The sequence below is a fragment of the Nelumbo lutea genome, chromosome 8 (genome assembly GCF_056320005.1).
Source record: "Nelumbo lutea isolate HS-2025 chromosome 8, American lotus-T2T, whole genome shotgun sequence".
In the NCBI taxonomy this organism is placed as follows: Eukaryota; Viridiplantae; Streptophyta; class Magnoliopsida; order Proteales; family Nelumbonaceae; genus Nelumbo; species Nelumbo lutea.
In genome coordinates, this window is record NC_142691.1 from 22,979,299 (window position 1) to 22,985,298 (window position 6,000).

Here is a 6,000-nt window from a genome sequence, read left to right on the forward strand (position 1 = left end):
GTCCAAATATGTTAAGTTTTTTTCCATATACATTAATTTAGCAAATGAATAAGTCTATTGACAATGTTTTTTGGTATTAGGCTTATTTTAAAATTATGTAAAATTAATAATGATAATAATAATAATAATAATAGGACTATAAATCATTGTATACCTAGAATTAGAGATCAAGAGATAACTCAATATGTTTCAAAACCTTGGATTGAGAGCATGGAAGTAGAGAACAAGGTGGCAAAATGGAAAAGGTGTATGAATACTACATAGTTTAAAGAGTTTTTTTACAAAACAGTTATAAAGCCAAAGATGTTGTATAAAACAAAGTATTGAGCAATCAAGAAATCTTAAAACCTGAATATAGAAAATATACATACACAAACATATATATATATATATATATATATATATAAAGTCTTCGAAGATAAAACAAGAAATAGTTCTAAGATGGATGAATGGAAAAACTAGATAAGATAAAATAAGAAATAAAGTCATTCGAAGAAACTTAAGAATAGGTTAATAAGTGATAAAATGAAAGAAAATAGACTAAGATAGAATCGAGGTCTAAAGTATCAATACACCTACGTACATATGCCATAAGGGGTTTATGGTAGTAATCCATACCTAACTCCAAAAAATAAATAGGTCAAGGGGTAGGTCTTAGGCGTAGTCCCCCCCCCCCCCCCCCTTAGGCGTCACCCATTCCTAAAATGGGTCAAAAGTCCTAAGCCCCTATATTTTAAATCTGGCCAGCATGATATAATACATTCATGTCAAAGTTTTGAACCTTGCATAAAAGACCATCAACAACACCAATTTATAACAAATTGAAGGCGACAAAAAGGACAAAAATTAATAAAAAAAAAACATCATTATCCATAAAAATGATTTAAACATTAATAGTTTAACAATGGATATAGCATTAAATAAAAAAGAATGAAAAATTCATATAACCAACTCTATAAGCCATATCCCATATAATTGGAATAATGCTGAAATGAAGATGATGATAATGGAACAATGCCGGAAGTGATATCGGGTCCAATTCGATAACAAAATTAATAACTAGAATCACTTCCGGGTCTGCTATTACAAAATCTATATACTCTTAGTTTGAAATTGGTTATGCACATTTTTTATTAATTTGGGACCGGTTTTATCATGACCCATGTCAATCCGGATCCATGGACAGCACTACAACCCGACCTATTGACGGCACTAGACTCCAAAGTACAAATGATGGACCACTAGCAGTTAAAAGAGGCCAGCTTTTCTTTCCACTACCTCCATCTAAATTCTAAAGTAACTCTATTATTCTTTTTGTCTTTTAGGATTTTTTTATTTTATTTTTTTACTTTAAGTGAATATTAATGCTAAGCCTGTCCGTGGGAGGCATATGACATAAACCATCCTACTGTCCGTTGGTAGGATATATGTGACTCATTGTATCAGAGACCACGGATTAAATTCCACTGATTCTAGGATTGAGGGGTTTAGGGCTTGAGGGGGAGTTCTGATCACCTGTCAATAAAACACGTTTCAACCCCCTATCAACATGATTTGATATCGCACATTTTATATATAGTTTTCAAAATCGGATTGGACCGGATATTTGGACTGGAAAAATTGGGAATCAGTTACTTGATTGATTTCGTTTTTCCTCAAAACTGTTTTTTTCTCAAAACAGTTGATTTTGGTCAACAAATTACTAAACCGGCCAATTAATTGTTTGAATTATTCAAACGGTTTTGATCATTTTTCATTTTTTTTAATTTATTTTAATTTTTTGTCAGAACGAGCCAACAGTTCGACCCAATAACCAGACCCCTGACCGGTTCAATCACCGGATCGGTTTTAAAAACCATGATCTCATACATGGCAGGTCTCACTTTTATGATGGATCCTAATTTCTTAGTGAGATATGGGGTGTCAAATCATGTTGGCAAAGGGTTGAAATGTATTTTGTTTGGTAGGTGATCCCAATTCCTAAAAGGGATGGGAATGGGTTACGAGTACAGATCTTCTCCTCATACCAGCTTCACAGTATATCTTTCCAATTCATGGGCTACCCCGTTGTGCAACCTCATGATGTCAAAAACAAAATAAAACATAAGTGATGGGCTTTCTACAAAGAAAATGCTCAAATTGAGGTTTCAACATTGATGGTGACTGCATGGAAATGAAAGGAGATTTCTTATTGAAGGGAAAAAAATATTGTTCCTTGGTTTCTTTGGAAAATCGGAAATGGAAAGAGTGTTAATAATAAGTTTATTCCCCCTCCTATTCTGATTGATCAGATCATTAACTTTTTCCTGGAGCATAATGCATCGTCTAATTTGGAACCCATATGTTATTTTGAAGAGTTGGAAATCCATTTGTTGGAGAAGCCCTCATGTGATGGACTCATCAAGATTAGCTTCAACGCATCACGTAACTCTCTCAGTAACTGTTGAGTCTGTATCTTCTGCCCACGTTTATCATAATCACACATGAAGCATATTTCATCCTCTGCATTTTATTATGTGGAGGGAGATGTTCTGAATTCACAGGATAGTGTGTTGTGGGTAGAAGTGGGCAGAATTCTTATGGGTAGGAGATCCAGAGTCGTAACTGTTCGATTGCTTGCATTGCTCGTGATCACTTTGGTTTGATTCGGGATGTGAAAACTTTTGATCTTGGAATTGCGTCTATAAATGTGGTGGAAGCTTGGGCTGCCTGGGAAGCCCATAACTTTACACTCAATTTCAAGGGTAAGTCTTTAACCATTGAGGAGGACTTCAAGCTTGTTGTAGATTGCCTTAACGGAAAATCATACACTCCGTGGAAAATGAAATATATCATTGAGGAGCGCTTATGTTTGAAGCTGTTGTTGGATCTTAACATTCAATATTCTCATATGCTTTGTCAAGTTAACCAAGCGACAGACTGGCCTGTTAAGAAATCTTTCAAGGGCATAGTTGTGGATGCTTGTTGTCTTCCTTTGCCTCTTTTCCTTATTATCTTTTCTGATTTTGGGAGACATGCTACCCCCGTCTTGATCCTCCAATCAATAAAAAAAATGCTTTGTCAAAATATATCTAAAAAATTAGATCATAGTTTAGGTCTAAATTCCGAACTCAGGTTTTAACAAGGGATTATTTTAGGGAGATTGACTGTTCGATACATTTCAAGAATTCTTAGCCCTACAGTTGGGGTAGGTGTCAGCTCGGAATTGATGCCAATATACAGACGAATATTCATGTTTTAGGGTGAAGGTATCTGTCATTTTGAATCATGTAGGGTTATAGTGGAATTCAGAATTCTGTAGTGTATTTTTCTAATTATTTTATAATTCTCTCTATTTTTTTATCTAACTCGCATATCATGATTACGATGCAGCTCGGGCCAATTGGGTTCTGATTTAAAGCCAAACAAGGCCCAATCCTAACGTCGGGACCTTGGGCCCTAACTCAAAGAATCTGAAGTCAGAGCTTGATTAGTTAGCCCAAGCCCAAAGTGAGCCAAATTCAACATATCTCAGTCTGGGCTTGGGTTTGGGTGTAGTTAGGTGGTCCATGAAAACTGAACAAACAATTAAGGTATTATGGTTTTCTTGTCCATGCTCTGCACTTCCACCTCTCATCTGGGTTGCATAGCCTGCCTTAGAAGTTAGAATAAAAGGAAAATTCATACCTATCATCAATAATACACATATCATACATATAACATTGTTTACGCTCAGTTTGGAAAGAGTGTAAATACAAATGTGATAATGTAAAACCTTTTACCTTGTATTTCTAACTGAACTTTAATCTTCATTTGGGAAAAGTGTAAATACAAGTATGTTCAATGCAAATACAAGGTTTAGAAATACAGGTATAGATCATATATAAAATTACGCACTAAGCATGTTTGTATTTACACTCTTCCCAAACAGGGTTGAATTGGTTTGGGCATGTGTTGTATTCTAACCAACGAAGGCCTTAAGGCTGAGTTTGAAAAGAGTACAAATGCAAATATATACTGTGCAAATATTATAATATAATGCAAAATACAAGGTTTTACACTGTACATATTTACATTTGTACTCCATCTAAACCTAAATTTAGAGACAAAAATGCAAACCCTCGGGTTGGTTTACTTGGGCTTAGATTGAACCCGTCAAAGTTGTAGGCTTGCAGCCTTAACCAACTGACAATAAGTACGCCATGTTCGTTTGTTAGTATCTCACGGGGCAAGTTGATCAACCAAGTAATTTGCCAATTTTTTCGCATTTTTACACTGCTATAATGAGTCTCATGGCAAGCAAATTTTCTAAAGAGTATTGGTTACGAGGGTAACTAATACCGTCCCGCTTATTCGGGCAACTTTTGCCCGGATAAACAAGCATGTTACCCAGGTATCGAAAAATGAACGAGATAAAGGAAAACTAGCTATGTAAGAATTTTTCACAAATATATTATTTGTTAGTAAGCCTCCGTTTGGAAGGAGTATAAAGACAAGTATGTGCAGTGCAAAACTTTGTTTTTAGTATTATTTTGTATGTATTTGTAGTGTATATATTTGTATTTATATTCTTTCCAAACTGAGTGTAAGGGTGTATTTGGTTGTACTGCAAATTTTATTTGTACTGATAAAAATGCATGGAAATGCAAATAGGTTGAGTATAAATTTTGATTTAGTTTTTGATTCAGATTTGACCTTGTCTTGTTCATTTGTGAAAGGTAAAATAGGAAGTAAATTGGTGTGGTCCCACCTTATATGCAAAATAATAGACATAGGAGGGTAATTTATTTGGGAATAAGGTAAGAAGCAAAATGACATAGTCCCCATTTATATGAAAAAGAAATGGGGTAGGAGGAAGGTGATCCAAATTTTACATGAATTTGAGATGCAAAATTTATATTACTAGTGGGTGCAAATGAGACAAAAAAGTATGAATTTTGTATGGAATAGGAATGCAAATCATAGTTGCAAACAAAAAGACACAACCGAATTTGATTCAAAATTTGTATATGGTTCAGATTTTACTGCAACCAAAAACAGCCTAAAGATTGATTTTGCAACTTTTGGCACTTCCAAGTTCAAACCCAATTAATAGGGCATTAGGGTTAGCTTAGCCTGAAATCTTATGGTACCTAAATTGGACAGGCCTTCAACTAAATTAACTCAATAACTCCTCCATCACTATTACTTTAACAATTGCACATTAATGCTTTATATTCTTGGTGTTGAAACTAGAGCAGGATCCATCGTAGTAGAGGTGTAAATTGGGTTGGGCAGCCCGTGGCCCAGCACTGCACGATACGAAGGCTAACGGGCCATGCCAGGCCTAGCATGAAGGTTCATGCTGTGCTGGGCCAAGGGTTAGGGGCCCAACGGCTAGTTTCAGCTTTTTCAGAGGGGTTTACAAAAATACCTCCCAACAACTATAAACAACCATATTAGAGGGGAATTTGTGTATTTTGATTATGGGGGTTGAAAAAATGACATAAATGCCCCCCAATAGCTATATAGCAACTAGTTTAGGGGGCATTTTGGGTAAAGTTATACGTAACTTTATAATGACCAAAATACCCCTCCCAACAACTAAATAACAGATAACTTGTTGGGTATTTTGGGCAATTGAATTATGTTCAATTCCTATAAATAGCCCATTAGCCCTATCTAGCTATCATCCACCATTCTCATCACACCAATTCAACAATCAGTGAATCAACATTCAACAATTCTCCTATTAAGTTGTTACTTATTCTCTTAACCTCTTCAGTCTTTCCTCTCTCAGTCTCTTTCAGCCTCTCATACATTCTCTGCAATCTGAGTAAACTCTGGTAGTCTCATAGTCTGATTCTCCAAGTTAGCAATTTGGGAGGCTTTGACCCTTGGGCATTGTCACATTGAAAGGCTTTAACCATTGAAATCAAGTTGGGAATAAAGGATTCCAAACCGACAATCCGAGATTCTAGGGTAAGTCCAATTAAATTAATTTTATTTTTTTAGAAATTGAAAACAAAATGGCTTGCTCTT